This window comes from Budorcas taxicolor, chromosome X (genome assembly GCF_023091745.1).
Source record: "Budorcas taxicolor isolate Tak-1 chromosome X, Takin1.1, whole genome shotgun sequence".
NCBI lineage: Eukaryota > Metazoa > Chordata > Mammalia > Artiodactyla > Bovidae > Budorcas > Budorcas taxicolor.
Genome location: NC_068935.1, coordinates 86,163,082 through 86,188,153, shown reverse-complemented (window position 1 = coordinate 86,188,153; position 25,072 = coordinate 86,163,082). Strand labels below are relative to the sequence as shown.

Sequence of the window (25,072 nt, the reverse complement as noted above, 5' to 3'; positions counted from 1 at the left end):
ATGGCAAAAACATGTACCAGGCTTTGCCAGGGGAAAGGGATATTTAGGGAGTTCGGTATGGACAGGTACACAATGTTCTATTTAAAATAAATAATCAGTAAGGGCCTACTGTAGAGCACATGGAACTCTGCTCATTACGTGGCAGCTTGGATGGGAGGGGAGTTTGGGGGAGAATGGATACATGTATATGTATGGCTGAGTCCCTCTGCCGTTCACTTGAAACTATCACAGGATGGTTAATCAGGTATACCTCAATACAAAATAAAAAGGATTTTTTAAAAAAAACTTTGAATTTCCATACAAATTTTAGAATCCTCTTAGTCAATTTCTACAAAAAAAAAAAAAAGCAAAAAAAACATAGTGCACCATGCTAACACTAATCTGAAGAATCCAAACTAATCCTTAGTGCTTATGCATGTGATAATAGAGCTTCAAAATACATGAAGCAGAATTCAGGAAGCAATAAATGTTTTTCTTATTATTTGGATCTCTTATGTCAATGTATGGCAAAACCAATACAGTATTGTAAAGTAAAATAAAGTAAAAATAAAAATTAAAAAATAAAAAGATAATCAACTGTTTAAAACTGCAAGAATTAGAGAAGTCAACATTTATAATTGGAGATTTCAACAATACTCTAAGTAATTGATAGAAAAGTGGACAGAAAATCAATAAAGATACATAAGATCTGATCAACACTATTAAGCAAGTTGGCCTAATTGGCTTTTTATAGAACACTCCACTAAATAACAGTAGAATACACATTCCTTTCCTTTTAAGTGCACACAGAACTTTTACAAAGCAGACTATAATCTTGCCCGTAAAAATACATCTCAATCAGTCTAGGTTCGATGCAGGATACAAGATGCTTGGGGCTGGTGCACTGGGATGACCCAGAGAGATGGTATGGGGAGGGAGGTTCAGGACTGGGAACTCATGTACACCCGTGGTGGATTCATGTTGATGTATCTCAAAACCAATATAGCATTGTAAAGTAAAATAAAGTAAAAAATATATATACATCTCAATAAGTATTAAGACATTCAAGTTATACAAACCACGTTCTCTAGCCACAGTAGAACTGAGTTAGAAACCAATAGAAAGGTAATTTCAAAATCCCTAAGTAACTGAAAACTGAATAACACACATCTAGATAACCCATGCATTAAAGAATAAATCGAAAGGGAAATTTAAAAAGTATTTTGAACTAGATGAAAATGAAAACACAATGTATTAAGTGTTGTTAGGGGCTTCCCTGGTGGTACAGTAGATAGGAATCTGCCTGTCAATGTAGGGAAATGGGTTCAGTTTCTAGTCTGGGAGGATTCCACATGCCCCAGAGCAGCTAAGACCATGTGCCACAACTCCTGAGCCCATGCTCTAGAGCCGGTGTGCCTCAACCACTAAGGCCTGCTCACCTGGAGCCTGTGCTCAGCAACAAGAAGCCATCGCAATGCGAAGCCCATGCACTGCAGCTAAGAGTAGTCCCCACTCGCTGCAACTAGAGAAAGTCAGTACACTAATTAAAAAAAATAAAACAAAACAAAACAAAACTCAGTATACTAGGAATAGAAGGGGATGTCCCCAACTTGGTAAAGGGCATCTATGAAAAACCTATAGCTAACATCATATTTAAGGGTGAAAAATGGAATGTTTTCCCCTTAGGATCAAGAACAAGTCAAGGATGTCCTCTTGGCACGTGTATTCAACATTGTATTAGAGATTCTAGCCAGTGCAGCAAGAACAAAAAAGAAAGAAAATGCATGCAGATTAGAAAGGGTGAAGTAAAACATGGTTGTCTCCATTGAAAATCCTTATTTATTTAAAAGCTACTCAAATTAATCAATAAGCTTAGTAAGGTTTCAAGACTCACAGTCAATTTATCAAAAATTGATTGCATTTCTATATACTTATATAATACCATTTATAACTGCATTAAAAATATCAAATACTTATGGAGAAACCTGACAAGAGACATGTAAGACTTATATACTGAAAACAGAAAACTTGCTGAGAGAACTTAGGGAATCCAAAGACTCTTAAAGATGTAAATAAATGGAGAGATGTATACTGTGTTCATGGATCAGCAAACACAGTATTGTTAAGATGTCAGTTCATCCCCAACTGATCTAGGCATTTAGCACATTGCCAATCATAGCGCCACCAAGCCTTTCTTGTCGAAATTGACTAAGATGACTCTAAAATTTAAATGGAAATTCAAAGGACCCAAATAGCCTAAACAGCTTTGAATAAAAAGACAGAGTTTTGCCTGACTTACACTCCCTGACTTTAAGACTTATTATTCAGTTCAGTTCAGTCGCTCAGTCGTGTCTGATTCTTTGTGATCCCATGGACTGCAGCACGCCAGGCCTCCCTGTCCATCACCAACTCCTGGAGTACACTCAAACTCATGTCCATTGAGTCGGTGATGCCATCCAACCGTCTCATCTTCTGTCGTCCCCTTCTCCTCCTGCCTTCAATCTTTTCCAGCATCAGGGTCTTTTCAAATGAGTCAGCTCTTTGCATCAGGTGGTCAAAGTATTGGAGTTTCAGCTTCATCAGTCCTTCCAATGAATATTCAAGATTGATTTCCTTTATGATGGACTGGTTGGATCTCCATGCAGTCCAAGGGACTCTCAAGAGTCTTCTCCAACAACACAGTTCAAAAGTATCAATACTTTGGCGCTCAGCTTTCTTTATAGTCCAACTTTCACATCCATACACGACTACTGGAAAAACAATAGCCTTGACTAGATGGGCTTTTGTTGGCAAAGTAATGTCTCTGCTTTTTAATATGCTGTCTAGGTCGGTCATATCTTTTCTTCCAAGAAGTAAGTGTCTTTTAATTTCATGGCTGTAGTCACCATCTGCAGTGATTTTGGAGCCCCCCAAAATAGTCTCTCACTGTTTCCACTGCTTCCCCATCTATTTCCCATGAAGTGATGGGACTGGATACCATGATCTTTGTTTTCTGAACGTTGAGCTTTAAGCCAACTTTTTCACTCTCCTCTTTCACTTGCCTCAAGAGGCTCTTTAGTTCTTCTTCACTTTTTGCCTTAAGGGTGGTGTCATCTGCATATCTGAGGTTTTTGATATTTCTCCCAGCAGTCTTGATTACAGCTGGTGCTTCCTCCAGCCCAATGTTTCTCATGATGTATAACTCTCATGAAGACTTATTATAAAGGTGCAGTAATAAAGACAGGGATTTCCCTTGTAGCTTAGTCGGTAAGAATCTTCCTGCCATGCCAGAGACCTGGGTTCAATTCCTGGGTCAGGAAGATCCCCTGGAGAAGGAAATACTGGCAACTCACTCCAGTATTCTTGCCTGGAGAGTCCCATGGACAGAGGAGCCTGGCAGGCTACAGTCCGTGGGGTCGCAAGACAGTGCAATATTGAGATCAAGACAATTAAGTAGAGGGTGGATAAATAGCCCCATAGATGCAAAAGTACTGTGTTGTATTTTCTGTCCATTTTGTACTCTTCTGTCCAAAAGGTACATTCTTTTCAAAAATTGGAAATGCATGTACAAAAAAATTACATGAACTTGGATCTATATCTCATACAATATATGAATATTAGTTCAAAATGAATCATTGGCTTAAGTGTAAAATTATAAAACTTCTACAAGAAAACATAAGGGAAATTATTTGTGACCTTGAGTTAGGCAAAGAGTTGTTAGGTATGACACCAAAAAACATGGTCCATTAAAGGAACAAATTGATAGATTCTGGCTCATAAAATTAAGAACTTCTGTTTTTCAGAAGACAAGTTACAGACTAGGAGAAACTGTTTGCAAAGTACATTAATGATAATGGGCTTGTATCCAGAATATATGACAGTCTCTCAAAAATGCTACAAATAAGAAAACTACCTACCCAATTAATGGCCAAAGTGTATGCACAGATGCTTTATCAAAGATTATCTACAGATAGCAAAGAAGCACATGAAAAGATGTGCACAAGTCCTCTCCCCACTTCTCTTCCCTGAGGACAACCAATATTAATCATTTTTTGCTTTCTTTGCAGAAATATTTCTTTACAAATAATGCTTTTAGATTGCCTGGTATATGATTACTTTCCATCCTATATCTATGAAAAATCTTTAAGAATAGAGAAATAATATTTTATTCTTAAATTTTCTCATGGAAAATTGGAGAAACCAGGTCAAGTACTGACATTGATAGTTTTGTGGAGACGTTTCAGTGGGTTTTGTTTAAAGTGTGTGAAAAAGAGTTCAAAGAAACAGATGGTTAGTAGGAAGGGGGGAAATGGCTTGAAAACAAAACAGAAATTCAGCCTTGTTCAGTAATTACTCTAGTGAAGCAGACAACTCTCACTCAAAAAGCATCAAGGTGGGCAGCATAGAGTGTCTTCTTTCAAAATTCAGAGAAAATTACATCTCCCTAAAGTTGTGATGAGACTGTAGACTAATTTTCAGAGCATAGTGCTCTTAACTGATATATGAATCACATATATATTTTTTGAACTGGCATTATGGAGCAGAAAGGGCCAAATTAATGGAAGAAGTGTATGTGAATAATTATTGGAGTGGGGAATATGCTGGACTGTTTGAGGATATGTTCATGGCCAGCAGAATGCAAACTCACATCCAGAGCTATGGTTCCAGCTATGCTTATGTGATGACTCTATTTATGTGCTGATAGGGAAGTCTATGGGCTCAGAATGTAAAATTAATTATTTTTAGCACAGGCATTAACTTTTTGCATTAAATAGTGGTAGCTGTAACTAAATATTATTGGCTCTAGTGAATTTTGTACATATATACTAAATGAAGTAGAAAGTTGGAAAAAGTCCTAATCCATGCTTATGAATCGGAATGCTTAAGGTCTATAGAATAAATGAAATGAGGCTTGTGGATATAAAGAGTACAGCATAGGAGTAAAAGAATAGTGAAGTTTGGCAGAGACAAGATACAGTTCTGGATTTCACTATTTTAGCCTAACCAAAAGAGCAAAACAAATTTGATGTCATGATCAGATCAAGCTCAGTATTTTAAAACTTGGTATAATGGGATAATAGCAAAACTTATTCATTCTACTTAATATTAAAAACCTATTGTATTTCATCTTCTGTACAAATCATTAGTGATTTCCCCTTCCAGAAGAACTAAATGGGTGCCAGATAGTCTATGTAAGTGGAGACATGCTGCCTTGTTTTAATCTCTCCTACACAAGACCTATGTCATCTTGAGAAAATTATTTACCTCTTCTAGTCTCCTCTTCTAAAAATATGTATAATAGTATCTAGCTCATATGGTTTCTGTGAGAATTCAATGCGTTTATATGAATGTACATAGTTATATGTCACTTAGAACAGGGCCTGGCATATCCTAAATGCTCTAAGTACATAGCAGGTAGTAAGAAACATAGGAGTGTTTTCTGTCATCATCATCATCTAGTTTCCCTTTGTCCAACCTGGATCAGCTGCATGTAGTTCCTCTATATGTGGCTAACTGTTCTAAGTTGAATTTTGCCTTCTTTTTCTCCTTTTAGGAGAGAAATGTGGGATTGAAATCATACAGTAGATAATGACTGTAAAAGCTTCATTTCAGAATGAGAAAGTAGGTGAATTTAAGAGAAAATATTCATTGTTTTTTTTAATTAAAACGATTACTCATTTAATTTTTTAAATTAATTTATTTTGTATTGAAGGATAATTCCTTTACAGAATTTTGCTGTTTTCTGTCAAACTTCAACATGAATCAGCCATAGGTATACATATTTCCCCTCCCTTTTGAACCTCCCTCCCATCTCCCTCCTCATCCCACCCTTCTAGGTTGATACAGAGCCCCTGTTTGAGGGGAAATCACTAATGATTTGTACAGAAGATGAAATACAATAGGTTTTAATATTCACTTCAGTTCAGTTCAGTCGCTCAGTCATGTCCTACTCTAATATTAATATTTGAGCCATGCAGCAAATTCCCATTGGCTATCTATTTTACATATGGTAATGTAAGTTTCCATGTTACTCTTTCCATACATCTCACCCTCTCCTCCCCTCTCCCCATGTCCATAAGTCTATTCTCTATGTCTGTTTCTCCACTGTTGCCCTGTAAGTAAATGCTTCAGTACCATTTTTCTAGATTCTGTATATATATTTTAGAATATGGTATTTATCTTTCTCTTTCTCACTCACTTCATTCTGTATAATAGGTTCTAGGTTCAACCACCTGGTTAGAACTGACTCAAATGCGTTCCTTTTATGACTGAGTAATATTCCATTGTGTATATATACCACAAATTCTTTCTCAACTTATCCTTCAATGGAAATCTAGGTTACTTCCATGTTCTAGCTATTGTAAATAGTGCTGCAATGAACAATGGGATACATGTGTCTCTTTCAATTTTGGTTTCCTCAGGGTATATGCCTAGGAGTGGGATTACTGGGTCATATGGCAGTTTTATTCCTAGCTTTTTAAAGAATCTCCATACCATCTTCCACAGTGGTTATATCAATTTACATTCCCACCAACAGTGCAAGAGCATTCCCTTTTCTCCACACCCTCTCCAGCATTTATTGTTTGTTGACTTTTTGATGATGGCCATTCTGACTGGTGTGAGTTCAGAATGTGGTTTGCATTTCTCTGTGAAATAGATGGGGAAACAGTGGAAACAGTGGCAGACTTCATTTTTCTGGGCTCCAAAATCACTGCAGATGATGATTGCTGCCATGAAATTAAAAGACGCTTACTCCTTGGAAGGAAAGTTATGACCAACCTAGATAGTATATTCAAAAGCAGAGACATTACTTTGCCAACAAATGTCTGTCTAGTCAAGGCTATGGTTTTTGCAGTAGTCATGTATGGATGTGAGAGTTGGACTGTGAAGAAAGCTGAGCACCGAAGAATTGATGCTTTTGAACTGTGGTGTTGGAGAAGACTCTTGAGAGTCCCTTGGACTGCAAGAAGATCTAAACCGTCCATTCTGAAGGAGATCAGTCCTGGGTGTTCTTTGGAAGGAATGATGCTAAAGCTGAAACTCCAGTACTTTGGCCACCTCATGAGAAGTAACCCATTGGAAAAGACTCTCATGCTGGTAGGGATTGGGGGCAGAGGGAGAAAGGGACGACAGAGGATGAGATGGCTGGATGGCATCCCTGACTCGATGGATGTGAGTTTGAATGAACTCCGGGAGTTGGTGATGGACAGGGAGGCCTGGCGTACTGCAATTCATGGGGTCGCAAAGAGTCAGACACGACTGACTGACTGAACTGAACTGAATAATGAGTGATGTGGAGCATCTTTTCATGTGTTTGTGAGCCTTCTGTATGTCTTCTTTGGCGAAATGTCTGTTTAGGTCTCTTCCCCACTTTTTGATTGGGTTGTTTGTTTTCCTAGTGTTGGGTTGTATGAGCTGCTTGTATATTTGGAAATTAATCTTTTGTCAGTTGTTTCATTTGCTATTATTTTCTCCATTCTGAGGGTTGTTTTTCACCTCGCTTATAGTTTGCTTTGCTGTGCAAAAGCTTTTAAGTTTAATCAGGTCCCACTGGTTTACTTTTGTTTTTATGTCCTTTACTTCAGGAGGTGGGTCATAGAGGATCTTGCTTTGATTTATGTCATTGAGTGTTCTGGCTATGTTTTCCTCTAAGAGTTTTATAGTTTCTGGTATCACATTTAGGTCTTTAATCCATTTTGAGTTTATCTTTGTGTATGGTGTTAGGAAGCATTCTAATTTCATTCTTTTACATGTAGCTGTCCAGTTTTCCCAGCACCATTTATTGAAGAGGCTGTCTTTGTCCCATTGTATATTCTTGCCTCCTTTGTTAAAAGTAAGGTACCCATAGGTGCATGGGCTTATTTCTGGGTTTTCTATCTTGTTCTATTGGTCTATAATTCTGTTTTTGTGCTAGTACCATATTGTCTTGATGACTGTAGCTTTGTAGTATGATCTGAAGTCAGGAAGCTTGATTCCTGCAGCGCCTTTCTTCTTTCTCCAGAATGCTTTGGCTATTTGGGATCTTTTGTGTTTCCATATGAATTTTGACATTTTTTGTTCTAGTTCTGTGAAAATGTCATTAGTAATTTGATAGGGATCACGTTGAATCTGTAGATGCATCTGGTAGTAGAGTCATTTTCACAATATTGATTCTTCCTACCCAAGAACTTGGAATATCTCCCCCTCTGTTTATGTCATCTTTGATTCTGTTCAGCAGTGTCTTCTAATTTTCTGTGTACAGTTCTTTTGTCTCCTTAAGTAAGTTTATTCCTAGACATTTAATTCTTTTTGTTGCAATGGTCAATTGGATTGATTCTTTAATTTCTCTTTCTGATTTTTCATTGTTAGTATATAGAAAGGCAAGTGATTTCTATGTATTGATTTTGTATCCTGCAACTTTGCTAAATTCACTGATTAGCTCTAGTAATTTTCTGATACTATCTTTAGGGTTTTCCATGTGCACTATGATGTCATCTGCAGACAGAGCTTTACTTCTTCTTTTCCAGTCTCAATTCCTTTTCTTTCTTTTTCTTCTCTGATTGCTGTAGCTAGGACTTCCAGAACTATGATGAATAATAGTGGTGAAAGTGGTCACTCTTGTCTTGTTCCTGATCTTAGGGAGAATTTAAAAAGTTGAAATCATTTCAAGTATCTTTTCTGATCTCAGTGCGGTAAGATTAGATGTCAACTACAGGAAAGAAAAACTATAAAAACACAGTCATATGCAGGCTAAACAACACTCTTCGGAATAACTAACAGATCATGGAAGAAATAAAAAAAAGAAATCAAAATATGCATAGAAACAAATGAAAATGAAAACATGACACCCCCAAACCTATGGGGTTCAGTGAAAGCAGTGCTAAGAGAGAGGTTCATAGCAATACAAGCCTACCTCAAGAAATAAGAGAAACATTAAATAAACAGCCTACCTTTACACATAAGGCAAATAGAAAAAGAAGAACTCCAAAGTTAGTGGAAGGAAAGAAATCCCCAAACTCAGAGCAGAAATGAGTGAAAAAGAGATGAAGGAAACTGTAGCAATGATCCTGTGGCTGATTCATTCAATGTATGGGCAAAACCAATACAGTATTGTAAAGCAAAATAAAGTAAAATTAAAAATTAAAAAAGAGAATATTAAAAAAAAACTAAACTAAAAGCTGGTTCTTTGAGAAGATAAATAAAATAGACAAACCATAAGCCAGACTCAACATGAAAAAAAAGAGAGAAGAATCAAATCAATAAAATTAAAAATCAATATGGAGAAATCACAACAGACACAGAAATACGAAAGATCATAAGAGACTACTATGAACAATTATATGCCAATGAAATGGACAACTTGGAAGAAAGGGACAAATTCTTAAAAAAGTATAACCTTTCAAAACTGAACCAGGAAGAAATAGAAAATCTTAACAGACCCATTACAAGCATGGAAATCGAAGCTGTAATCAAAAATCTTCCAGCAAACAAAAGCCCAGGATCAGATGGCTTCACAGGTGAATGTGACCAAAAATTTATAGAAGAGCTAACACTTATCCTACTCAAAATCTTCTGGAAAACTGAAGAGGAAAGTAAACTCCCAAACTCATTCTGAGAGGTCACCATCACGCTAATACCAAAACCAGAAAAGATGCCACACAAAAAAAGAGAAAACTACAGGCAAATATCAATGATGAACATAGATGCAAAAATCCTGAAATAATTAAACGGAAAAAAAATCCAACAACATATTAAAAAGATGACTAAGTGGGCTTCATCCCAGGGATGCAAGGATTCCTCAATATTTTCAAATCAATCAATGTGATACACCATATTAACAAAATGAAATATAAAAATTATTTGATTATCTCAATAGTTGCAGAGAAAGCCTTTGACAAAATGCAACACGCATTTATGGTAAAAACTCTCCAGAAAGCAGGCATGGGAGGAACATATCTCAACATAATAAAAGCCATATATGACAAACACACAGCAAGCATTATCCTCAATGGTGAAAAATTGAAAGAATTTTTTCTGAAATCAGGAGCTAGACAAGGGTGCCCACTTTAACCACTACTATTCAACATAGTTTTGGGAGTCCCAGCCACAGCAATCAGAGAAGAAAAAGAAATAAAAGGAATCCAGATTGGAAAAGAAGCAGCAAAACTTTCACTTTTTGCAGATTATTCTATACTCTACATAGAAAACCCTAAAAATACCACCAGAAAATTACTAGAGCTAATCATGAATATAATAAAGCTGCAGGATATACAATAAATACACAAAAATCCCTTGCATTCCTATACACTAACAATGAGAAAGCAGAAAGACCAATTAAGGAAACAATCCCATTCACCATTGCAATGAAAAGAATAAACTGCTTAGGGATAAACTTACCTAAAGAAACAAAGACCTATATATAGAAAACTATAAAACACGGATGAAAGAAATTAAAGATGAAACAGATAGATGGAGAAATATACCATGTTTCTGGATTGGAAGAATCAATACAGTGAAATTGAGTATACTACCCAAAGGAATCTATAGATTCAATGCAATCCCTATCAAAGAACCAATGGTATTTTTCACAGAACTAGAGCAAATAATTTCACAATTTGTATGGAAACACAAAGAACCTCAAATAGCCAAAGCAATCCTGAGAAAGAAGAATGGAACTGGAGGAATCAATCTTCCTGACTTCAGACTATACTACAAAGCTACAGTCATCAAGCCAGTATGGTACTGGCACAAAGACAGAAATATAGATCAATGGAACAAAGTAGAAAGCCCAGAGATAAATCCACACACCGAAAGACACCTTATCTTTGACAAAGGAGGCAAAAATATACAATGGATAAAAGAGAATCTCTTTAACAAGTGGTGCTGGGAAACTGGTCAACCACCTGTAAAAGAATGAAAGTAGAGCACTTTCTAACACCACACACAAAAATAAACTCAAAATGGATTAAAGATCTAGATGTAAGACCAGAAACTATAAAACTCTTAGAGGAAAACGTAGGCAGAACACTCTCTGACATAAATCACAGCAAGATCCTCTATGACCCACACACAGTGTAATGGAAATAAAAACAAAAATAAACGGGACCTAATTAAGCTTAATAGGTTTGCACAATGAAGGAAACTATAAGCAAGGTGAAAAGGCAGCCTTCAGAATGGGAGAAAATAATAGCAAATGAAACAAATGCCAAAGAATTAATCTCCAAAACATACAAGCAGCTTATGCAGCTCAATACCAGAAAAATAAGTGACTCAAACAAAAAATGGGCCAGAGAACTGAACAGACATTTCTCCAAAGAAGACATACAGATGGCTAACAAACACATGAAAAGATGCTCAACATTACTCATTATCAAAGAAATGCAAATCAAAACCACAATGGGGTACCGTCTCATGCCAGTCAGAATGCTGCTGCTGCTAAGTCACGTCAGTCGTGTCCAACTCTGTGCAACCCTGTAGACCGCAGCCCACCAGGCTCCCGTCCCTGGGATTCTCCAGGCAACAATACTGGAGTGGGTTGCCATTTCCTTCTTCAGCACATGAAAGTGAAAAGTGAAAGTGAAGTCGCTCAGTTGAGTACGACTCTTTGCGATCCCATGAACTGTAGCCTACCGGGCTCCTCTAACCATGGGATTTCCCAAGTAAGAGTAATGGAGTGCGTTGCCATTGCCATCTCCAGCCAGTCAGAATGGCTGCCATCAAAATGTCTACAAGCAATAAATGCTGGAGAGGGTGTGCAGAAAAGGGAACCCTCTTACACTGTTGGTGGAAATGCAAACTAGTACAGCCACTTTGGAGAACAATGTGGAGAGTCCTTTAAAAATTGAATGTACAAATGCCATATGACCCAGCAATCCCACTGCTGGGCATACACACCAAAGAAACCAGAATTGAAAGAGGTACATGAACCCCACTGTACATTGCAGCACTGTATACAATAGCTAGGGCATGGAAGCAACTTAGATGTCCATTGGCAGATGAATGGATAAGGAAGTTGTGGTACATATGCACGATGGAATGTTACTCAGCTATTAAAAGGAATGCATTTGAATCAGTTCTAATGAGGTGGATGAAACTGGAGCCTATTATACAGAGTGAAGTAAGTCAGAAAGAGAAACACCAATACAGTATATTAACATATATATGGAATTTAGAAAGAAGGTAATGACGACCCTATATGCAAGACAGCAAAAGAGACACAGATGTAAAGGACGGACTTCTGGACTATATGGGAGAAGGCGAGAGAGGGACGATTTGAGAGAATAGCACTGAAACATGTATATTCCCATATGTGAAATAGATGACCAATGAAAGTTCGATGCATGAAGCAGGGCACTCAAAGCTAGTTCTCTCGGACAACCCAGAGGGATGGGATGGGGAAGGAGGTGGCAAGTAGGTTCAGGATGGAAGCCACATGTATACCAGTGGCTGATTCATGTTGAGGTATGGCAAAAACCACCACAATATTGTAAAGTAATCAGCCTCCAATTAAAATATATTAATTTTTTATATTGAAAAAAAAAATAGTGTATGGCAGCAAAACCTCCTGCACCACAAACGTAAGCTGCTTGTGCCTGAGTGTGCGCAGTCACATCTAACTCTTTGGACCCCATGGACTGTAGCCCACAAGGACCCTCTGTCCATGGGATTCACCAGGCAAGAATGCTGGAGTGAGTTGCCATACCCTTCTCCATGGGATCTTCCTGACACAGGGAACAAACCCGCATCTCCTGTGTCGCTTGCATTGCAGGTGGATCCTTTACCACTGAGCCACCTGGTAAGCACCAACTCCACTTTGCCAGGTAAATAAACATAACACCAAACCACAAAGGCTATGAAAGGGGCTGGTGGCCCAGGGGCAGAGAGTCTGACCCACAGCAGGGCAGAAGGAGCAGGTGTGAATGTGCTGGAAGGGTGAATTCTCCCACTTTGACCCCTCAGAGCCCCCAGTCCTAACACTGCCCTGGGTGGGTGTATATATCCTGTCTGATACATAAGAGGTAGAGGCTGTATCCAACTCTCAGCTCCTTCTTGTGTTTCTAGTAGGAGAGGGAAGTGATGCTTTCCCTCTGCCAGGGGTCAGAAGGCAAGAGTCTCTGCAACTAGAGCAAACGGGATGTGTGGGAGGTTGAGCATCTTCTCCTTGTGGAGTATGGGCGTGTGGACTCCTAGAGAAAGCCAGTTCTCTGAGCACGTGGTCTGGAAGTTTCTACTACTGACAACTCATTGATTCTTGCCCCTCTCCATGATGAGGGGAGGGGACCTTGGAGGCCCCGTGAGCTCTTCCCCAGTTTCCAGCCACCAAAAGAGGTCCTCAGAGAGGGCAGGGACAGGTGCGGGCCCCGCCCGTCCTGGGTTCTCCTCTCTGACCACTTTCAGTACAGCCAGAGGAAAGCCTCCAGCTCTTAGGGAATGAAGCCCTTGTAGGGGATCTTGTTGTTGTCCAAGGTGAAGGCCACAAGGCACTGTGGGGTCACGTAGTTGAAGGGCTGAATGGTGATCTTGGCCAGCAGTTTCTCATGAAGCACCTAGCAGGCCGTATTCTTGAAGGCACTGGTGGCGTCCATGTGGGTCCCTGCCTCTGTCAGGGCATTCACGATCTCCAGGCAGTTGTTCTGCTTCGCGATGTGCACTGGGGTGTTGTTGTCAAAGTCCCAGCTGTCTGGATCGACCCGGAAGTTGAGACCACCTTGACCACTTCGAGTAAGGGAATCTGCCCCCGAGAAGTGGCCCACGTTCTTGGTCCAAATCCACCGCCACGTGCAGGAGTGGAGCCATTCTTGCTGAGAGGGGTGCAAACCCTCACCCTCTGGGGTTTCATGTCCTCCTGATCAGGATGACACTCCACTTTCTCCAGCAGATAGAGCAGGTGGAGGATGATGTCCAGGGCCTTGGTGAGTCCTGGGCTGAGTCCCTGGGCTCCTTGGGCTTGCTCCACTTCCCAGTGCCCTTTGCACAGCACCCACATGAGATCTGCAAAGCCAGTTGGCACGCCCAGGCTGCCCCTTGGCCAAGGGTTTCTGGAGCACTTAGGAGAAGAGTTCATCAGAGGATAGGAAGCTGCTGGCAATCAGAGGCTCCAGGTTGTTCTGCTGCATGTCTAGGATGTATTTCCATGAGGGGATGCAGAGCTAAAAGCTGTTCCAGTCGGCCTACACAGCATCCTGGTAACGCACAGGGTAGGAAATATCTGGGTGGGAGGGACCCAGGACCACTCTCAGGTCAGCAGGGCCTGCTTGCGCATCTCATCACACTGCATTTTGAGCGCCTCCAATTCCTTGGTGGTGTTCACCTCCCTGGAATAGTCAGACCGAGGACCAGCTGGGACTCAGGTTTTGGCAGATACGTGTCCCCTGGTGACGCAGCTCCATGGCCCCTCCCAAGAGTTTCAGGACCCTGAGCAGATTCCGTTTCTTAGCCATGTAGGTGGCTCCCAGCAACTCCAAGGCTGTCAGACGGCTTCTCAGCTGGTGCTCAGGGGTTCCCCTGAGGAGGAGCTTCAGCAGCATGAGCCCTGGGGCTGCGCACATGCCTGGCTGGTAGACAGACCTTCTCAGGCCAGCCTTGGCTGCGTCTCCTCTCCAGAAGGCTGCTCTTGGGTGAAGTCCCCCGTCATGCTCCTGTGGTCCGTCATGTGGGCCGCCAGCAGTGGGGTCATGACATAGCCATCCCGTTCCCCGTGGGTCTGGCACCTGAACAGCACCTGCTTGACACCCAGGCTGCCGGCCTCGGTGAGGTCACGCAGGGCCTTGTTGCCCTTGACATTGCTCAGGTTCAGGTGGGAACCCTGATCTAACCAGTAGATGGTGATATGGCGATGGCCTGTGTAAGGGTAGATCAGGAGGCATGTGTGTGCCTGCGCTGGTTGGCCTCCCCCAGGTAGCCTGGTGCTCGCCCTCTGAGTATCGCTCCACATCCAGTTGCCCATCAAAGCAGGCAGCATGCAAGGGCTTCGAGAGGGTGCATGTGGTGCGGCTCTCCAAGTCCCCGCAGCACAGCAGGCTCTGCACCAGGTCCAGGTGGTCAGCGGCTGAGGCGGCCCACAGTGGCTGTGCACCCTTGATGGTCTTGTCACTGAAGTATACTGAGCCACCCGCCTCCAAGCTGGCGCCGCCATCGGGTACTTGACCACATCTAGGTGGCTGTAATGGGAAGTGATGACAAGCGGATTCCCCACCCTCAGCCCCCCACCCCCATCCCCTTTTACCACTTTGCTCTTCTCAAGTACTACCTCGATAGCTCTCACTCTCCAAATTCTAGATTTTCTTTTTGAGTAAGCATGCATAATACAGGACCTAAAAGTCCATCAGAGTCATCATCAGCTTTAATGGTGGGAAAGATGGGAAGCCAGATCTTACTTGCAAATCTTTTCTCTCAAATGACCAATACAGCTCAATATGACATTTGGAAGGGAATCCATCTGAAAGGAAAATGCAGTCTTACATTGGCCTGAGGACGCTTCCATTAATTTGGATGAATTAACATATATGGTGGTTCTTAGAAGAACCTCTTCTTGGTAGCTCAGACAGTAAAGAATCTGCTTGCAACGCAGGAGACCCGGGTTTGACCCCTGGGTCAGGAGATCCCCTGGAGAAGGGAATGTCAACCCACTCCAGTATTCTTGCCTGGAGAATCCCACGGACAGAGGAGACTGGCTGGCAACTGTCCATATTGTTGCAAAGAGTTGGACATGACTGAGTGATTACAATTGCACTTTCATCCCCAGCAAAGGAATTACTAATGTTTACAGGATGCATATCACCCTAAGAAGAAGGTAAAAAATCATTTGGGAAGATGGAGCAAAATGGAAGAGGAAATGGGAGAATTAAAGTCTCTTTCTCTTTCTCCAAACCCTCCTCCTCCTTTCTCTGCTGTCTCCCCTCCTTTTGCTCCCTTTCCATGGCAGCTCTTCATCTTCACGCCTCAATCTGACTCCTAGTAAGGGCGAAGCTATGATCTTCAAGATGGGCGGTTAATCAGTAGATTTCCCTGCAAAGAAGGACAAGGAGACAATGATGAATTATCTCCCTGTGTGAGGTGTGTGTTTGTCATGCCCTAGCTCTGATTCCATTTCATGCTTAGCCTAGATTTTGACCTCCAAGAATATTTTCTTATCCACAAACTATACAGCTGGGAAAGCAGAGATGATAAAGCAATATTATTAAGGAATAACTGGGAAAGGAAACCCAGGAGTCATCTAATTCTACATTTTTCCTGAAGACAGCTAGCCTTCCCTAACCACTTTGCCAATAAAGCAGATGCCATCACGTAGCTACCCAGGGTTGAAACAGTACAACTCTACATGCTGTTCAACTCCCCTACATTATTCACTGAGGGCTCCTTTTCCTGAGCCCAGGGAAGACCACAGAAGCTTGCGCAAGTAGCTGGCATGTGTTTTCAGTTTACAGCCCTTCATATGTGCAATGGTAGTTGCACAGAATTCTGCAAGCAGCAGCTTTGGTTGTTTGATGGAGCAGGCATGTCAGGACTGGAATGTGACCTACCACATCAGGGGCAATGTGGCCAAAATAATGTGTCTATATGCAAAATCCACTACAATATTGTAAAGTAATTATCTTCCAATTAAAATAAATTAATTACTTTAAAAAAAGAAAAAAAAAAGACTCTGACTCTATGCCACCTCCCACATAATGGAAGAACTAAATGCTCGAGGGACCCACTGAGAGGGCCTGCAAATGGCCATAGCTGAAGTCCTTCTAAGAAAAGTGAGCTGGGAGAAATCACAGCAGTGTATCCAGAAGACTAGTGATTTCCCAGTTGATTTCCATCGGCAGTTTGTTGAGGCTTCCCAAAATTTACCATCATGGATCCAGGAGTAGTTCAAAATCACCCACTGGTCTTATTTACTTTGTGTCAACCTTGGAGAAGGAAATGGCAACCCATTCCAGTGTTCTTGCCTGGAGAATCCCAGGGATGGGGGAGCCTCATGGGCTGCCATCTGTGGGGTCACACAGAGTCGGACATGACTGAAGCGACTTAGCAGCAGCAGCAGGACCGAATACTACATAAAACCTAGCAGGAGCTGCTCAATTTTGGGACAATGTAGAGAAAGAGGAAGGAGAAAAGAAGCAGTTAAATATCACTGTGTTAGCCACTTGGTTACAACTATTTTCTGAGGGAAGAAGCCCTACTCTGGACAACATGTGAAGGGAGCCAAGGTAGATGGGAAAACCGTATGTCATTATTACATTATGCCAAGACACTGGAAGAGGGACTGGAGAAAGAGATTCCTGAGAATGCAGACCCTGCAGGAACAAGGGAATCAGGAAAGCCTAGGACGAAACCCTCGGCTAGGGAATAATAGGAAAAAGGCTCAAAGACAACTGATTGAGGGAATCTTGGACGTAGAACCTGGTGAACCACAAGCTTCAATAAGTGGCCCTCAGGCTAATTATGCTTGCCTTTTCTGGTAAATATTGGTGCTGGAGAGGGCTCTTGAGAGTCCCTTGGACTGCAAGGAGATCAAACCAGTAAATTCTAAAGGAAATCATCCCTGAATATTCATTGGAAGGACTGATGATGAAGCTGAAGCTTCAAAGGCATGATGTGGACAGGAGCAGAAGCAGGGTGGGCAAGATCAAGGGCAGCATGTGGGTGGGCTCAGAGGCAGAGGTGGGTGAATTAGGGGCATGGTTTGGGTGGGGAGCCACCAGGGAAGCTCACTTGTGTTCCTCCCCGCGATCTCTCCTGTGTGTTTGTGTGTCTCCGTGTCTACACTTTCCTTTTTTGTAAAAATGCCAGACATATTGGATTAGGGCTCATGTAATGACCTCATTCTAGCTTGATTACTTCTTGAAAGACCTGATAGGTTACTGCTGCAGTCCCTGTGCTACACCAGGATCTGTGGCCTCTGAAGGAGAGGAATTCGATCCAGTGCCAGAGATAAGGCTTGCCCACTGAAATTTTTTGTGTAACAGAATTTTGCTAAAGTATAAGAGAGATAGAGAAAGCTTCTGACATGGACATCAGAAAGGGACAGAAAGAATGCCCTCTTGCTAGTTTTTTAGCAAAGTGTTTTATGTCTGTTAGCAAGCTTATTAATCAGATAAGAGAGACACCCCAAGGCTGAGGGAGTTTCACCAGGGCCCTCTCCCACAATATGCATTTTTGAGATAGGATGGCCCAAGTTGTGTCATCCCCCAGCCATAAAACAATTGACATGAATACTGGTTTCTTGAGCCATTATCAGTCCAAGGGTTGAGTAAAGAAAAAAAAAAGTATTCTTAGGCAGAACCATTTTGAAGAAAGGTAGGTTACAAAGCAAATTCATGGTTTCATTAACATAGCTTAAGAAAAACTTTTCCATAGGAAAGATATTGGTTAGCTCAATTCTGAACCAGGTGTCGTCAACACAGAATTAAAATTGGAGAAGGAAAGTGAATGTCTGCCACTTGCAGTTTATTTCTCCTGCCGCTCTGGGACTTCTATGCTTCCTACCTGTTACCCTCTCAGACCCTATTTCTAATTAGGTCACATTCAGAAATAGTGGGGGTTAGGACATCAACATATTTTCTGGATGGATACAATTTTACTCATAACAGGGTCCTCAAAATTCACAGGGTAGCTGCACATACCCAGTGAGAGGAGGCGGCTGTAGTTTTCAACATCATGTCCTGGTACAGGAACCTCTGAGCAGAGTTCAGTTGATGCAAATCCTCTCTGCTGAAGTTCACGGTCATGTCCTCAAAGGACACTGACACCTGTAAACACAGCCCCATTTGGGGGTGACCAAGTCAGCACAGGGGGACAAGAGAAAGATAAGAAATTGTTTTTAGTAAGTTTTACCATAATACTTCATGGGCTATGATTTTTATATTGTCACCCTACTTATTTAACTTTTTTGCAGAGTACATCATGAGAAATGCTGGGCTGGAGGAAGCACAAGCTGGAATCGAGATTGCTGGGAGAAATATCAATAACCTCAGATATGCAGATGACACCACCCTTATGGCAGAAAGTGAAGAAGAACTAAAGGGCCTCTTGATGAAAGTGAAAGAGGAGAGTGAAAAAGTTGGCTTAAAGCTCAACCTTCAGAAAACAAAGATCATGGCATCTGGTCCCATCACTTCATGGCAAATAGATGGGGAAACAGTGGAAATAGTGGCTGACTTTATTTTTCTGGGCTCCAAAATCACTACAGATGGTGATTGTAGCCATGAAATTAAAAGATGCTTACTCCTTAGAAGGAAAGTTATGACCAACTTAGACAGCATATTAAAAAGCAGAGACATTACTTTGTCCACAAAGGTCCATCTAGTCAAGGCTAAGGTTTTTCCAGTAGTCATGTAAGGATGTGAGAGTTGGACTATAAAGAAAGCTGAGCACCGAAAAATTGATGCTTTTGAACTGTGGTGTTGGAGAAGACTCTTGAGAGTCCCTTCGACTCCAAGGAGATCCAACTAGTCCATCCTAAAGGAGATCAGTCCTGGCTGTTCATTGGTAGGACTGATGTTGAAGCTGAAACTCCAATACTTTGGCCGCCTGGTGCAAACAGCTGACTCATTTGAAAAGACCCTGATGCTGGGAAAGATTGAGGGCAGGAGGAGAAGGGGGCGACAGAGGATGAGATGGTTGGATGGCATCACCGACTCAGTGGACATGGGTCTGGGTGAACTCCGGGAGTTGGTGATGGTCAGGAAGGCCTGGCGTGCTGTAGTTCATGGGGTTGCAAATAGTCGGACATGACTGAGCGACTGAACTGAATTAAACTGAACACATAATGTATAGAATAAAAAAATCTAGTCATAAATTTCTGCCATCCATTGTACATAGTAGTCTTTCATTTAAAAAATAATAAATTTCATTAGCTATCTACTTTATACATAGTAGTGTGTATACCTGATTCAGTTTGCTGCAGAGCAGAAACTAACACAGCAGTGCAAAGCAACTATACTCTAATAATAAATAAATAAATAACGTGATTGAAAGGGGAAAAAAATATTTTTGTCCAGGATTTGAAGTTTATTTTATTTTGTTGCTCATGTTAATGGGGAATTTGTGTTTTATTCTGTTTTGAAGGAGGCATGTACACTATATAAAATTTTATTTGTTTATTTATCATTGGCTGTGGTGGGGTCTTTGTTCCTGTGCATGGGCTTTCTCTAGTTGTGGCAAGCGGGGGCTACCATCCAGGTGCAATGCGAACGCGTCTCATTGCAGTGGCCTCTCTTGTTGCAGAGCACAGGCTCTGAGCACACAGGCTTCAGTGGCTGGTGTGCATGGGCTCTGAGGTTGGTTCCTGGGTTCTAAAGTGCAGCCTCAGTAGTTTTAGTGCACAGGGTCACTTGAACAGGAGGCCTTTGTCTCGAAAGTGGGCTCTTAACCGTTGGACCACCAGGAAAGCCCAACATCAACACTTTTTTCTCAATTTACATAGCTCCCACTGCTGCTGCTTTCATTTAGTCTTCAAAAATACAGGCATTTTCTCTTGATGCCTTTTGTTCTGGGTCAATTTTAACTTAATTACATAGTTGTTGGAAAATGTTCAATTCAGTTCAGTCACTCAGTCATGTCCGACTCTTTTGTGACTCCATGGACTGCAGCACACCAGGCTTCCCTGTCCATTACCAACTCCTGAAATTTGCTCAAAATCATGTCCATCGAGTCGGTGATGCCACCTAACCATCTCATCCTCAGTCAGCCCCTTCTCTTCAATCTTTCTAGCAACAGGGTCTTTTCCAGTGAGTCAGTTCTTTGCATCAGGTAGTGAAAGTATTGGAGTTTCAGCTTCAGCATCAGTCCTTCCAATGAATATTCAGGAATCATTTCCTTTAGGATGGACTGGTTGGATCTCCTTGCAGTCCAAGGGACTCTCAAGAGTCTTCTCCAACACCACAGTTCAAAATCATCAATTCTTAGGCACTCAGCTTTCTTTTTAGTCCAGCTTTCAAATCCATACATGACTACTGGAAAAACCATAGCTTTGACTAGACGGACCTTTGTAGGCAAAGTCATGTCTCTGCTTTTCGATATGCTGTCTAGGTTGGCTTTTCTTCCAAGGAGCAAGCATCTTTTAATTTCACGGCTGCAGGCAACATCTGCAGTGATTTTGGAGAATAAAATAAAGACTTTCACTGTTTCCACTGTTTCCCCATCTATTTGCCATGGGACTGGAAGTAATGGGACTGGATGCCATGGTCTTGGCTTTCTGAATGTTGAGTTTTAAGCCAGATTTTTCACTCTCCTCTTTCACTTTTATCAAGAGGCTCGTTAATTCTTCACTTTCTGCCATAAGGCTGGTGTCATCTGCCTATCTGAGGTTATTGATATTTCTCCCGGCAATGCTGTTTCCAGCTTGTGCTTCCTCCAGTCCAGCATTTCTCATGGTGTACTCTGCATATAAGTTAAATAACCAGGGTGATAATATACAGCCTTGTTGTACTCCTTTCACAATTTGGAACCAGTCTGTTGTTCCATGTCCAGTTCTAACTGTTGCTGCTTGACCTGCATACAGGTATCTCAGGAGGCAGGTTAGGTGGTCTGGTATCCCCATCTCTTGAAGAATTTCCCACAGTTTGTTGTGATCCACACAGTCAAAGGCTTTGCTGTTGTCAATAAAGCAGAAGTAGATGTTTTTCTGGAATGCTCTTGCTTTCTCAGTGATCCAACGGATGTTGACAAGTTGATCTCTGGTTCCTCTGCCTTTTCTAAAGCCAGCTTGAACATCTGCAAGTTCACTGTTCACGTACAGTTGAAGCCTGGCTTGGAGAATTTTGAGCATTACTTTGCTAGTGTGTACCGTGAGTACAATTTTGTGGCAGTTTGAACATTCTTTGGCATTGCCTTTATTTGGGAACAGAATGACAACTGACCTTTTAAAGTCCTGTGGCAACTGCTGAGGGTTTCAAATGTGCTGGCATATTGAGTAAAGCACTTTTACAGCATCATCTTTTAGGATTTGAAATAGCTCAACTGGAATTCCATCACCTCCACTAGCTTTGTTCATAATGATTCTTCCTAAGGCCCACTTGACTTCACTTTCCAGGATGTCTGACTCTAGGTGAGTGATCACACCATTGTGGTTATCTGGGTCACTAAGATCTTTTTCATATAGTTCTTCTGTGTATTCTTGCCACTTCTTCTTAAGAGCTTTTGCTTTTGTTAGGTCCCTAACATTTCTGTCCTTTATTGTGCTCAGCTTTGCATGAAATGTTCCCTTGGCATCTCTAATTTTCTTGAAAAGATCTCGAATCTTTCCCATTCTATTGCTTTCCTCTATTTCTTTGCATTGATCACTGAGCAAGGCTTTTTTATCTCTCCTTGCTATTCTTTGGAACTGTGGATTCAAATGAGTGTATCTTTCCTATTCTCCTTTGCCTTTAGGGTCTTTTCTTTTCTCAGTTATTTGTAAGGCCTCCTCAGACAACTGTTTTGCCCTTTTTACATTTCTTTTTCTTGGCAATGGTCTTGATCACTGCCTCCTGTACAATGTCATGAACCTCCATCCATAGTGTTTCAGGCATTCTATCAGATCTAATCCTTTGAATCTATTTGTCACTTCCACTGTATAATCATAAGGAATTTTATGTAGGTCATAACCGAATGGTCTAGTGGTTTTCCCTACTTTCTTCAATTTAAGTCTGAATTTGGCAATCAGGAGTTTTTATCTGAGCCACAGTCAGCTCCCAGTCTTGATTTTGCTGACCATATAGAGCTTCTCCATCTTTGACTGCAAAGAATATAATCAATCTAATTTCTGTATTGACCATCTGGTGATATCCATATGAAGTCGTCTCTTGTGTTGTTGGAAGAGGGTGTTTGCTATGATGAGTGTGTTCTCTTGGCAAAACTCTATTAGCCTCTGTCCTGCTTCATTCCGTACTCCAAGGCCAAATTTGCCTGTTACTCCAGGTATCTCTTGACTTCCTGCTTTTGCATTCCAGTTCCCTATAATGAAAAGGACATCTTTCTTGGGTGTTAGTTCTAGAAGGTCTTGTGGGTCTTCATAGAACTGTTCAGCTTCAGCTTCTTAAGCATTACTGGTTGTTGACTAGACTTGGATTACTGTGATTGAATGCTTGGCCTTTGAAACAAACAGAGATCATTCTGTTGCTTTGAAATTGCACCGAAATACTGCATTTCGGACACTTTTGTTGACTATGAAGCCCATGAAGAGTTGGAAAACGTACTCTGTCGGATTTCAACACATGGTCTATCTCGAAGAATGTTTCATGTGTCCCAAGAGAAGAATGCATATTCAGCCAGGGATGGGCACAGTGTTCTCTAATATATGTCAACTTGATTGAGTGTTGTTGAAATTTTATATCACTTTACTCATTTGTCTTCTACTTGTTCAACTAATTATTTGTCATCTTTTTGGTGAAAACTGAAATGGAGATGTTAGAAATTTATATTTCTATACAAAGGAACTAGAATACACAAAGCAGGGATTATCATGGAGGATTTCTATTATGTAATGTTAAGACTTACCTTAAATCTACAATAATTAAGACAGTGTGTTACTGATGTAAGTACAGACACATATATTAATGAAACAGAATAGAGGTCCAGAAACAGATTTGCACACATATGGACAACCAATTTATAAAAAAAGTTAAAGTATTTCAATGGGGAAAAGGAAAGCCTTTTTAAAAAAACTGTGCTAGAACAAGTAGATAAACATTTTGGAAGAGAAAACAAACTGTGATCCACAATGCACACCATATACAAAAATTAACTTAAGTATTCACACCACACACACACACACACACACACACACACACAAAGTAACTCTGTGAGGTGATGAGTGTGCTGACAAACTTGATTGTGGTATGAAAACAGATATACAGGTCAATGGAACAGATAAACCCACACATTGATGGTCAATTGATTTTTACCAAAGGAGCCAGGAAAATGAAAATGGAAGGGCAATCTCTTCAATTAATGGTTCGGGAAAACTGGACAGCCACATGCAATAGAATGAAGCTGGAACACTCTCTTACACCACACATCAGAGTTAACTCAAAATGGATTAAAGACTTGATCATAAGACCTGCAACCATAGAAGTTCTGATAAAATCATAGGGTGGTAAGCTCCTTGACATAACGTGTGGAGATAAATTCTTGGATTTGACACCAAAATCAAAGGCAACAAAAACAAAAATAATCAAGTGGGAATATACCAAACTAAAAAGTTTATGCATAGCAAATGAAACCTTCCACAGAATGACAAGGCAGTATACTGAATGGGAAAAATTATTTGCAAATTGTATGTCTGATAAGTGGTTAATATCCAAAATATGTGGGGCTTCCCTGATGGTTCAGATGATAAAGAATCTGCCCGCAATGCAGGACACCCTGCTTAGATCCCTGGGTGGGAAGATCCCCTGGAGAAGGAAATGGATTTAAGGAAATAGAATTCAAATCCATAGATTTAAAATCTGTGGATTGGGTTGACAACAATTCAATACACCGAGAGAGATAGCCAGGCATTACGTGCCACCTGGAGGGATGAATTAACAAGCATTCAATACCACTTCTGAAGTATGTTTGCCTAAAAATTGAATCTGTATTGATCAAACCTCTAAAATTATCAGTTCATGTTAACATAGGGACATGGGAACTATGAAGTAACACCACAAGAATACAATTAGAAAATTCCAAAAGGTGGAACATAGTTCAGGGCAAATGGCCTAGTTGCTTCAACAAAAATGTAACTGGGGTAGAGAGCATTACATCAGTTCCAGATTAAAAGGAACTTCAGAGATTATTGCGAGAGAATTCTTCACAAATCTCAATTTCTGTATATCTTTCAAGCAGACCCAAGATTGCCTTTTTTCCAAACTATATTTTCAAAGATATTTATATAGTGAACAGCCTTAGAAGATAGAGTCACCCTCTCTAGGACAAAGGGCAGGTTATACTAGAAATTGTGCCCAAGACATTTCTTCCTCAAGGCAAGATTCAGGGAGGCTTACTACCCTTTATGAAAGACTCAATCGATGCCCATTCACTACAGGTGCTTCCCCTATGATGGAACCTAATGCACATGCAGGTATCATCTGGCCTTCTGCATTACCCTGTGGGAACTGAAGCTTGGGGAACTGGTGAAAATGTTCATACTCTGGTTACCACTAATGCTATGAGTATTCAAGTC

At 40.9% G+C, this 25,072-nt stretch overlaps 1 pseudogene; it reads right to left on the bottom strand.

Annotated features, from left to right (window-relative positions):
• Positions 1–13,331: 13,331 nt before the first annotated feature.
• Positions 13,332–25,072, bottom strand: part of LOC128069555 (protein fem-1 homolog A-like) — a 35,879-nt pseudogene continuing 24,138 nt past the window's right edge.